We start from the raw sequence: 13,007 nt of genomic DNA on the forward strand, positions 1-13,007 counted from the left end.
ACGTCACTGTATATACAGTAACGTTAGGGGCTTTGAAATGCGAGAATTCCTGGCTAGAGTTTCGGCAACGTTCTGGCTGGCGGTTCCGCTCCTAGTGGGAGCCCCTGAGGTCACTGCCCATATATAGATAGTGACATTAGGGGCTATGAGATGCAGGAATCCCCGACCAGAGCGTCGGCAACGCTCTAGAAGGTCCTGGAGGAGCCTCTGAAGTCACTGTGGGCACTGTGTGTGGTACTACCTACATGAGCACAATCTATGTGGGCACTATCTACAGTGGGCATTGTGGTGTTTTCAGGGGGTTGAAACAAAAAACCCTGACAAATCAAAATTCATCTTTTTTTTTTTTTTATGACGTGAAAAACGGATGGCAAATGGATGGACGAAAACGCCTGTTAAAAACGGTCCGATGGACAGGAAATGAATGAAATTTTAGAGACACACTGATACAAAGCTGACAGTTGGTCAGTTTAACGGCCGTTTTTTTCACTGTCGTGTAAATATAGCCCAAGAGAAAACGATACTGCTTCCATGTATAGAGGATACATAGAAGCTGTATCGTAAAAAGTAAAATACATTATTAAAGCCAATTAAAAAAAATTGCTTAAAAACACAAAAAAAAACAAAACATTTCCCAGCAATATTTCCTGAACTCAGTTACATTATTACTACTCTTTGCTTCTTAGCAACCCCTAAAGGGTCTTCTCTCAGTTTAAGGTCTTGTACAAACCCAACTCTACCCCATAAACTTACCAAATTGTGTCATAAATAGAAATATCCACTATTTGGTGCCATTTTATAGAGTACACATTTATTTTAAGGCCACAATGTGATTACACTTGGTCTACAATTATTGTCTGCTGGGATTTTTCAGGATTTAGTACTGCTCCAACAGCTTTATGATGAGGATGGCAAAGAGTATTATTCTTTGTGTGAAATTTCACCTGCCTCTAATGCCTTTTTTCTCTATCAGAAATAACCTAGAAGAAACAGGCAATTCATGTTAACACTCTTTACATATAGTCTTTACATATAGTTACAAACTGTACCAACAAAATTCACTACAATACTGTACATTGCTCTTCTCTCATCTGTGTATAGTTACACTTTTGGCTCAGATTCAGTCAAATGCTGCAAAACAGATAGGAAGGCGCTTCACAGTACACAAGGATAATGACCCAAAATACACAGCAAAAGCAATACAAGGGTTTCCTAAGGCAAAGAAATTTAATATTCTTTAACCCCTGAATACCGAAGGTATTTTAAACCTTAAAGAGGCTCTGTCACCAGATTTTGCAACCCCTATCTGCTATTGCAGCAGATCGGCGCTGCAATGTAGATTACAGTAACGTTTTTATTTTTAAAAAACGAGCATTTTTGGTCAAGTTATGACCATTTTTGTAGTTATGCAAATGAGGCTTGCAAAAGTCCAAGTGGGTGTGTTTAAAAGTAAAAGTACAACTGGGCGTGTATTATGTGCGTACATCGGGGCGTTTTTAATACTTTTACTAGCTGGGCGTTCTGATGAGAAGTATCATCCACTTCTCTTCACAACGCCCAGCTTCTGGCAGTGCAGACACAGCCGTGTTCTCGAGAGATCACGCTGTGTCGTCACTCACAGGTCCTGCATCGTGTCAGACGAGCGAGGACACCGGCACCAGAGGCTACAGATGATTCTGCAGCAGCATCGGCGTTTGCAGGTAAGTCGATCTTCCCTGCAAACGCTGATGCTGCTGCAGAATCAACTGTAGCCTCTGGTGCCGATGTGGCCGACACGATGCAGGACCTGTGAGTGACGTCACAGATCTGCACTGCCAGAAGCTGGGCGTTCTGAAGAGAAGTGGATGATACTTCTCTTCAGAGCGCCCAACTAGTAAAAGTATTAAAAACGCCCCGATGTACGCACATAATACACGCCCACTTGGACTTTTACTTTTAAACACACCCACTTGGACTTTTGCAAGCCTCATTTGCATAACTACAAAAATGGTCATAACTTGGCCAAAAATGCTCGTTTTTTAAAAATAAAAACGTTACTGTAATCTACATTGCAGCGCCGATCTGCTGCAATAGCAGATAGGGGTTGCAAAATCTGGTGACAGAGCCTCTTTAATGACCGAGCAATTTTTTAGGTTTTTCCATCGTCGCATTCAAAGAGCTATAACTTTTTTATTTTTCCGTCGACATAACTGTATAAGGACTTTTTTTTCGCGGGACAAGTTATATTTTATAAATCGCACCATTTTGGGGTACAAATAATTTATTGATTAACTTTTTATTAACTTTTTTAGTGGGGTAATGGGGAAAAAAAACAGAAATGTCGGCATTTTTTTAATTTTACGTCGAATACCGTGTGGTATAAAGAACATAACTTTATTCAGCGGGTCGTTATGATTGCAGCGATACCAAATTTTATGGGTTTATGTTTTACTACTTTTACACAGTAAAAACACTTTTTCTAAATTATTTGCTTTTGTATCGCCATATTTGAAGAGCCATAATTTTTTGACCGATGCAGCTGTATGAGGCCTGGTTTTTTTTGCGGGACGACTTGTAGTTTTTATTGGCCCCATTCTGGAGTAGATGCGACTGTTTGATCGCTTTTTATAAAAAAAAATTTGAAGGTAGAATGAACAGAAAACAGCAATTCCGGTGTTGTTTTCGATTTTATTTTTTACGGCGTTCACCGGGCGGGTTAAATAATGTAACCGTTCTTTAGTTGGGTTCGTTACGGACGTGGTGATACCAAATATGCGTAACTTTTTACTTTTTTTCCATAATAAAGTATTTTTGTAAGGGGAAAACGTGGGTTTTCGTTTTTTTTTTTACTTGGGACATTTATTTCAAACTTTAACTTTTTTTTTTAGTCCCACTAGGGGACTTTACTATAAGATCTTTTGATCACTTGTATAATACACTGCAATACTTCTGTATTGCAGTGTATTATTGCCTGCCAGTGGCTATCACTAAAGGCAGACCTGGGGGGCCTTTGGCACCCCGCGATGCACGCAGGATGCCAGTGGGGTGAGAGGGAGCTACCTCCCTCTAAAATCACTCAGATGCGGCGCTCGTTATTGAGTGCCGCATCTGAGGGGTTAAATATGATCGGAGACTACTGCTAGTGGTCTCTGATCGTTGCCCTGAAGCCCGAGGCCGTTTGCAAAAGTTCTTCTGAAGTGCCGACGTGAAAAGGCCGCACTTCAGAAGAACTACCCAAAATGGCCGACGTAAAAACACTATACGCCGTTCATTAAGGGGTTAATGGCCAAGTCAGTGACCTGTCCTTAACCTGATTGAGTATGCGATTTTCTTACTGAAGACTTTATGTACAAAGAGCCACAAATAAGAAGCAACTGAAGGCGCCTACACTAAAAGCCTAAAAAAGCATCTCAAGGGAGGAAACTCAGCATTTGGTGATGTCCATGGGTCAAGATCTCCGGCAGTCATTCACTGCAAAGGATTTGCATCCAATTATTAAAAATAATCCTTATATTTGTAACTACGTTAGGCCTTCTTTCATCACGGTTTTGCCTTCCGTTGGAGCTATACGTTGGGAGGCTGCAATGTATCCTACTGTATGGCATACAGTGGGATAACGCCACCTGATGGACAGTTACGTCACTGGAGCTTCACAGCGTATACGTGCAACGTATAACTGATCCATCAAAAAGACACTCCTTTGGCCTCTGTTGGGCTAATGGAGCGCTATGGACACGTTTAAGTACACGATAAGGCTTCATGCACACAACCGTAGCTGTGTGCACGGTCTGTGATTACGGCACGGACGGGCAGCGGAGTGTCATCCATGGGCCGTCCGCAATGATGGACCGTGCACACACAAGATGTGCAATGACTTCAAGGAGCCCGGTCCGTAAAATGACATGTCCCATTTTTTTTTTGCGGCCGTGTGCATTGGCCCATCGGATAGAATTTGTTCTATATGATCTGCAATTGCGGAGAGCATGCGGCCGCAAATGCACGGTCGTGTGCATGAGGCCTAAGTGTAGTTCAGAAATGTGATGCGAAGAGGGCCTTGGTTTGTCCATTTACTTTTGAGCCTGTGAAAATGGAGTGACTATATTAAAACGGCTGTAATTTCAAAAAATTTTAATGCAATATTTTTGTTAACGAGTCTCTGTAATGTACAGTAGATAACAGCAGTGGTTTTTATTTTGAAAAACGATGATTTTTGAGCAAGTTATGAGCTAGTTTAGATTTATGCTAATGAGTTTCTCAATGGACAACTGGGCGTGTTTTTACTTTTTACCAACAGAGGAGTGTATGAGGCTGACCAATCAGTGACTAATCAGTGTCCTGCATTTCATTGTTCCAGCCCAGCTTCTTTCACTGCACAATCACACTGGCCTGCAGATCATACTGGGCTGGAACAATGAGAAGTGCAGGACGCCGATTAGTCACTGATTGGTCAGAGTCATACACTCCTCTGTACAACACCCAGTTGGTAAAAAGTAAAAACACGCCCAGTTGTCCATTGAGAAACTCATTAGCATAAATCTAAACTAGCTCATAACTTGCTCAAAAATCATAGTTTTTCAAAATAAAAACCACTGCTGTAATCTACATTACAGCGCCAATCAGATTATGTAGGAGATAGGGAATTTATAATCTGGTGACAGAGCCTCTTTAAACCCCTTGAATTAAAGCTGAAAGTCTACTTCCAATCTCATCTTGAATGCTTTGTTTAAAATCAGGAGGCAAAATTATATAAATTGCGTCAATGTTCAAATACTTCTTCACCAGACTGTATGAATGAAATGTTCTGCTGAAAACCTGATGCATACCCACATTTACAGTAGGCGAACAATGACAACTAATTTACACAACTTAAAGAGGCTCTGTCACCAGATTTTGCAACCCCTATCTGCTATTGCAGCAGATCGGCGCTGCAATGTAGATTACAGTAACGTTTTTCTTTTTAAAAAAACGAGCATTTTTGGCCAAGTTATGACCATTTTCGTATTTATGCAAATGAGGCTTGCAAAAGTACAACTGGGCGTGTTGAAAAGTAAAAGTACAACTGGGCGTGTATTGTGTGCGTACATCGGGGCGTGTTTACTACTTTTACTAGCTGGGCGTTGTGTATAGAAGTATCATCCACTTCTCTTCAGAACGCCCAGCTTCTGGCAGTGCAGACACAGCGTGTTCTCCAGAGATCACGCTGTGTCGTCACTCACAGGTCCTGCATCGTGTCAGACGAGCGAGGACACATCGGCACCAGAGGCTACAGTTGATTCTGCAGCAGCATCGGCGTTTGCAGGTAAGTCGATGTAGCTACTTACCTGCAAACGCTGATGCTGCTGCAGAATCAACTGTAGCCTCTGGTGCCGGTGTCCTCGCTCGTCTGACACGATGCAGGACCTGGGGCAGGAAGTGAGTGACGCCCAGCTTCTGGCAGTGCAGACACACAGCGTGTTCTCGAGAGATCACGCTGTGACGTCACTCACTTCCTGCCCCAGGTCCTGCATCGTGTCGGACGAGCGAGGACACATCGGCACCAGAGGCTACAGATGATTCCGCAGCAGCATCGGCGTTTGCAGGTAAGTCGATGTAGCTACTTACCTGCAAATGCTGATGCTGCTACAGAATCAACTGTAGCCTCTGGTGCCGACACGATGCAGGACCTGTGAGTGACGTCACAGATCTGCACTGCCAGCTAGTAAAAGTAGTAAACACGCCCCGATGTACGCACATAATACACGCCCAGTTGTACTTTTACTTTTCAACACGCCCAGTTGTACTTTTGCAAGCCTCATTTGCATAAATACGAAAATGGTCATAACTTGGCCAAAAATGCTCGTTTTTTTAAAATAAAAACGTTACTGTAATCTACATTGCAGCGCCGATCTGCTGCAATAGCAGATAGGGGTTGCAAAATCTGGTGACAGAGCCTCTTTAAGCAAGACTCTGATGCGTACATCAAATCCACTTGAGAGTTGTCTGAATACAGAAGTCTATTGGAAAAAAAAACTCAAGGAAATCTGACCTCTGTACAGACATAAAAGGTGTTGCCCAGTTTTTAGCATATAAATGTTATTTTTTGTATAATTAAAAAAAAGTTAAGCAATTTTCCAATAGAATTTCTAAAATGAGCATTGTTTACTTACAGAGGAGACCATTCTGTCTATGGTCATGTGATGGACACACAGGCGCTGGGATCGTTAGAAGACACAGCTCTGGTACACAAACTGTAACTAACGATCCCCGAACCTGTGTGATCACATGACCATGGACAGAATTGTATCCACTTTAAGTAAACAATGAAGGTTCCTACTGAAAAACAACATGTAGAGATCTTTAACCCGTTAGTGACCGGCCCATAGTCTTTTTACGTCGGTCACTAACGGGCCTTATTCCGATGCCATAGACTTTTTACGTTGCGGCATCGGAATAAGTAAACAGAGCTGTCAAATCTCCCTGCTCTGCCGGGAGTGTGTGTGTCTCCCATGGCAGCCGGGGGCCTAATAAAGGCCCCCAGGTCTGCCTGTGGTGAATGCCTGCTAGATCATGCCGCAGGCATGACCTAGCAGATGCCTGTCCGTTTTAAATGGACAGGCAGTAATACACTGCAATACAAAAGTATTGCAGTGTATTATAAATGCGATCGCAGAATCGCATATTATAGTCCCCTAGTGGGACTAGTAAAAAAAAAGTTTAAAAGTTAATTTAAAAAAAAATGTGAAAAAAAATAAAAAAAAACCAGCTTTTCCCCTTACAAATTGCTTTACTATTAAAAAAACAAAATAAAGTTAATAAGTTACACATATTTGGTATCGCCGCGTCCGTAACGACCCCGACTATAAATCTATTACATTATTTAACTCGCACGGTGAACGCCGTAAACATTTTTAATAAAAAACTATGGAAAAATTGCTGTTTTCTGTGAATCCTGACTTTAAAAAAATGTGATAAAACGTGATCAAAAAGTCGCATCTACTCCAAAATGGTACCAATAAAAACTACAAGTCTTCCCGCAAAAAAAAAGCCCTCATACAACCGCATCGGCGAAAAAATAAAAACGTTACGGCTCTTTAAATATGGAGACACAAAAACAAATAATTTTGAAAAAAAAGCGTTTTTACTGTGTAAAAGTAGTAAAACATACAAAATCTATACAAATTTGGTATCGTTGCAATCGTAACAACCCGCTGAATAAAGTTGTTTTATTTATATCACACGGTAAACGGCGTAGATTTAAGACGCGAAAAAGAGTGGCGAAATTTCAGGTTTTTTTGTATTTCCCCCCCAAATAAAAGTTAATCAATAAATATGCTCCCCAAAATGGTGCTATTAAAAAGTACAACTTGTCCCGCAAAAAACAAGACCTTATACAGCTATGTCGACGCAAAAATAAAAAGGTTATAGCTCTTGGAATGCGACGATGGAAAAACTTAAAAAATGCCTTGGTCATTAAGGTTTAAAATAGGCTGGTCATTAAGGGGTTAAAACCGTGAGAAACTAATGCAGAAATTATATTGGAAAATTGTATAACTTATTTATATAAAAACAAACATTTTCTTAAAACCGGACAAACCGGTTGAGGACCAGGCTATTTTGAGCCTTCAGAACCAGACACCGTTTAGCCATTTTTAGCACGCGTTAGTTAACCCCTTACCGAGATTTGATGTATCCATACGCCAAAGTCGAGTAGGGGAAGTATGGAACGAGCTCACGGAGTGAAACCGCTCCATTAGATGCCGGTGTCGGCTGTTTGTTACAGCCAACACTTCAGAGTAACGAGCGGGATCGTGCTCGAGCGCGATCCCGCTAGTTTAACTCGTTAAATGCTGTGGTCAATAGCGACCGCAGCATTTAAAATGGTTAGAAAGAGGGGGCGACCCCCTCTAACAGCTCATCGCGCCCCCCACAATGCAATCGTGGGGTGGTGATGGTTGCTATGGCTGCCTGGGAGCCTAATGAAGGCCCCCAGGTCCGCCATTTTTGTGCTCCTATTAAGCCCTGCCTCTTGCAGGGCTTAATAGAAGCCTGTCAGAATCACGATATACTGCAAGCGATCTAACGATCGCTGGTTGAAGTCCCCCTAGGGGGACTAATAAAATGTAAAAAAAAAAAAAAAAAAATTTTAAAAAAAAGTCAACATTTGTAAAAAATAAATTAAGTAAAAAAAAAAAAAAAAAAAAAAAAAAAACAAAAAAAAAACCTTTTCCCATTTTCCCCCCTAGAGCATTGTAAAAAAATAAAAATAAATAAATAATAAACATAAATTGGTATCGCCGCATCCATAAAAGTCTGAACTATTCCAATATATCATTATTTAACCAGCACGGTGAACGCCGTAAAAAAAAAAAAAAAATATGTAAAAAAAAATTATAAAAACGCCAGAATCTCTATTTTTTGGTCACCTAATCTCCCACAAAAAATGAAAAAAGTGATCAAAACGTTGCATGTACCCCAAAATGGTATCATTAAAAACTGCAGCTTATCCCGCAAAAAATAAGCCCTCATACCACTTAATCGACGGAAAAATAAAACAAGTTATGGCTCACAGAATTTGGCGACACAAAATAAATTTAATTTTTTACACTTAGTTTTTTACTTGTAAAAGTAGTAAAATATAGAAAAAGCGATATATATTTGGTATCGCCGTAATCGTATTGGCCCACAGAATAAAGTTAACATGTTGTTTTAATTGTACAGTGAATTCCGTAAAAACTAGGCGAAAAAACAATGGAGGAATCGCTGTTTTTTTCATTTTCTACCCCACAAATCATTTTTTCCCCGTTTCCTAGTACATTATATGGCACAATAAATGGTGTTACGAAAAACTACAACTTGTCCCGCAAAAACCAAGCCCTCATAGGACTAGATCAACAGAAAAAAAAAAAAAAGTTATGGCTTTTGGAAGGCAGGGAGGGAACAACAAAACTCTGAAAAAGGGCTGCGGCGGGAAGGGGTTAAACAGCTAGAATTTTTTTTATTTGTTGGGCTAGCGACGTACTTTTTGCGATGTTTTTTCCGTAGACAATGAAGGTTTCTTTTTTTATCATATTTATATACATCCTTTTTGCCATTTTAGAATTTTTAGGCTTAAAATAATAGTAAAGACTTCCGGTTCCGGCCCCGGCATGTGAGGACGTGCAGAGACAGAGCTCCGACCTCCGCTCCAAATATCCTTTTGTCAGATCACTCTGACTGATACCGACAGTCTGCAACTCACCTTATTGCTCCAGCAAAGTGCCGTGGGGTTTATGGACAGATTTATTTCTATCATGGGCAAATCAAGGACCCAAACCAAGCGCCTGGCCGACCAGCAACCAAACATGGCGGAGGATCAGATCCCGCCCAGCGGCTCCCCAGACATAAACAGAAAGGATGCTGCGGGTAAGGACTCACCCGAAGACCTGGTGGGTCTTATTGATTATAAGAAACTGGCGATTACCGTGGCATCGCTTATATCCCCAGACCTTCAGGAGTCATTATCTAAGATAGTGGCTTCATCGCTGTCTCAGCTGCATGCAACTGTGGCGCAGCATGAAGAAAGGCTAGACGCCATTGACACATCTTTAGAGCACGTGCGCTCAGATATTGATGATTTGCGTTCCTCTATATACGATGCCCAGCAAGAAAATAAATTATGGGATCGCATTGAGGATTTGGAAAATCGTTCCAGGCGTAGTAATCTACGTATAATAGGAATACCTGAACAGGTGCGGTCCAAGGATTTGAGATATCTTTGTGTGTGAAATTGATTTGCCAGCTGCCTTAGGTATAAATCGCTCATGCAAAGTCGAACCAGCACACAGAATTGGACCAGATCTGAAACAAGCTTCTTTGGATCAACGGAGGGATGCCAACGCACAACAAGACAGACTGAGGCAAGTCGTTGTCAAATATCTTGATTACTCGGATAAAATGTCGATATTGAAAGCGTTTAAAAATAAAAATGATGGATTGGATTTCAAGAGGCATCACATATTCATATTTGGAGACTTTTCAGCTGAAGTTACAAAGAGACTACGTGATTTTTCTCGGAATTTTACAACAAACATGTTAAATATGCGCCGTTATATCCAGCGATCCTGAGAGTATTTCACAAAGATGGCACATCGGTTGTTTACCATTCCCCTGAGGAAGTGGCAGACATTTTACGCCTCAAGAAGCAGGGCGAAGCATCTGTGTCTCAAGCTGTGGATGACTCGGACTCTCTAATGCATTCATCATCACCTTTGCCAGCTCCTCTGGAACAACATGCGCTTCCCTCTACATGACAGTCAAAAGTTGGGTAACACTGATGATTATGCGGATACTCGTGAAATGTGGCCATTATGACTCTTTTGCAGCGGATAGACAACCTGCTTGGAGTCTTATGTATACCATGTGCAGTGGAACTACAGGGTGGGCCATTTATATGGATACACCTAAATAAAATGGGAATGGTTGGTGATATTAACTTCCTGTTTGTGGCACATTAGTATATGGGAGGGGGGAAACTTTTCAAGCTGGGTGTGGACCATGGCGGCCATTTTGAAGTCGGCCATTTTGTATCCAACTTTAGTTTTTTCAATGGGAAGAGGGTCATGTGACACATCAAACTTATCGAGAATTTCACAAGAAAAACAATGGTGTGCTTGGTTTTAACGTTACTTTATTCTTTCATGAGTTATTTACAAGTTTCTGACCACTTATAAAATGTGTTCAAAGTGTTGCCCATTGTGTTGGATTGTCAATGCAACCCTCTTCTCCCACTCTTCACACACGGATAGCAACATCGCAGAAGAAATGCTAGCACAGGCTTCCAGTATCCCTAGCTTCAGTTGCTGCACATCTCGTATCTTCACAGCATAGACAATTGCCTTCAGATGACCCCAAAGATAAAAGTCTAAGGGGGTCAGATTGGGAGACCTAGGGGGCCATTCAACTGGCCCACGACGACCAATCCACTTTCCAGGAAACTGTTCATCTAGGAATGCTCGGACCTGACACCCATAATGTGGTGGTGCACCATCTTGCTGGAAAAACTCAGGGAACGTGCAAGCTTCAGTGCATAAAGAGGGAAACACATCATCATGTAGCAATTTCAGATATCCCGTGGCCTTGAGGTGACTTATCTTTGGGGTCATCTGCAGGCAATTGTCTATGCTGTGAAGATACGAGATGTGCAGCAACTGAAACTACGGATACTGGAAGCCTGTGCTAGCATTTCTTCTGCAGTGTTGCTATCAGTGTGTGAAGAGTGGGAGAAGAGGGTTGCATTGACAATCCAACACAATGGGCAGCACCTTGAACACATTTTATAAGTGGTCAGAAACTTGTAAATAACTCATGAAAGAATAAAGTAACGTTAAAACCAAGCACACCAGTGTTGGTAAAGTTGCTTCATTATAAAGACAGAGATTTAATTCTTCGGCAAGCCCGGGAAAAGCAAGATATACGGGTGAATGGTGTGAAAGTGTCATTTTACCCAGATTTTTCTGCAGAGGTTCAGAAAAGAAGGATGCAATTTATGGATATTAAACGACGACTGAGGAATCTGCGTGTTCAATATTCAATGCTGTACCCGGCGAAGCTTCGGGTTGCGGCGCTGGGATCCGTACAATTTTTTGAGAACTCAAAAGATGCGCTGAGATGGCTGGATAGTCACGAAGATCGCCTTCGTCAGGATCGAGGGGAAGATGCGGCGTGATCATCAGGTGGAGGGCTGAAGGGGGGACTCTGATTTTTATGAAAAAAGAGAAGGATGAGCTGCGCAGAGGAATAAGGCACTGTTTTCTGCATTTATTTGTTGTTCTAATGTGGGTCTGCAGTTTATATGTCTATAATGGTGAGAGGGAGAGACAGAGATGTCAGTATAATTGAAGCATCAGGTATTTGAGTCACAGAAATGCTATATGTCTATTGTGGTAAGGTGGCGGGAGGTTTGTGGTTCTTAAGTTTATATTGCGGGAAGAGATGTATTTCTGCAATGTGAATGGGAAGCTGAATAGTCACATTGGTGGAGGTTTCTTCGCCAGCCCGGGCCCTCTTTGGAGGGTAAGTTTATGTAAAGTTGGGTGGGTTAGGGAAGTGGGTGGAGGGGGGAAAATGTTTTGGAGGGAAAGGGAGTTTGAAATGCAGTATGCTCTGATTAACACTGGATTCAACGGTAATTGCCACTGTCAGATAAAAGAAAAGGCTAGATGGGGGGTAGGGTAAATCTTTTGTCATGGAATGTGAGAGGTATGGGGGAGGCAACAAAACGGCGAGCTATATTCGATTTCCTGAAAGGACAGTCTGCTGGAGTGATGGGACTACAGGAAACGCATCTTACCACTGATACTGTGCAACAGGCACATAGGGCTTGGATTAGGCACAGCTTCCACTCCTTTCACTCCACATACTCGAGGGGGGTTAGTCTCCTGGTTCATAGGGATGTACCTTTTTGCTGTTTGGCTTCCTTTAGAGATGGAGAGGGCAGATATGTAGGGGTACATTGTAAACTGTTTAACTGGGAATGTATAATTGTGGTACTATATGTACCTCCCCCATACTCTGTGGTTCCAATAAGAGAAGTGTTGGAGAGGATAGCGGGTTGGCCTATGGTTCCGACTATACTAATGGGAGATTTCAACAACGTAATGGATAAAAGGTGCGATAAATTTCCAAAAGGGGGGGGGGGGGTAGGAGAGGCTGCTCTGACGCTGTTTGGGAAATACATGACGGAGGTTGGGTATACAGATATTTGGCGGGCAAAATGGCCCTCTACTACGCAATATTCTTGTGTGTCATCTACCTATGGGTCATTATCCAGAATAGATCTGATGTTTAGTAACGGGTTAGGGATTGAGGGGGTGGAAGGGGTGGAATATCTACCAAGGTCATTGTCTGATCACTCCCCGATGATACTGAAGGTCCGAACCAGCCCACAGATGGGGGGGCTAAGACTGCACTGGAGGCTAAATCCGTTCTGGATACACCTAGTGGGGGAGGAGATAATAACTACGAGCCTGCAGGAGTACTTTGAGTTTAATAAAAGGTACGGTTCCTATAGA

General features: G+C 41.9%; 1 protein-coding gene across 4 annotated transcripts in view; it reads right to left on the reverse strand.

Annotated features, from left to right (window-relative positions):
• Window positions 1-13,007, reverse strand: part of MORC2 (MORC family CW-type zinc finger 2) — a 147,898-nt gene that overhangs the window by 78,891 nt on the left and 56,000 nt on the right. The window contains exon 1 of one of the 4 annotated variants that reach the window (XM_075829396.1): window positions 754-918. The exons of the other annotated variants lie outside the window; for them this stretch is intronic. The gene's annotated coding sequence lies outside the window, so the exon portion shown is untranslated. Of the gene's footprint in view, window positions 1-753; window positions 919-13,007 lie in introns of those variants that run through there. 4 annotated transcript variants of the gene reach the window in all.

Source organism: Rhinoderma darwinii, chromosome 1 (genome assembly GCF_050947455.1).
Source record: "Rhinoderma darwinii isolate aRhiDar2 chromosome 1, aRhiDar2.hap1, whole genome shotgun sequence".
Taxonomy (NCBI): domain Eukaryota; kingdom Metazoa; phylum Chordata; class Amphibia; order Anura; family Rhinodermatidae; genus Rhinoderma; species Rhinoderma darwinii.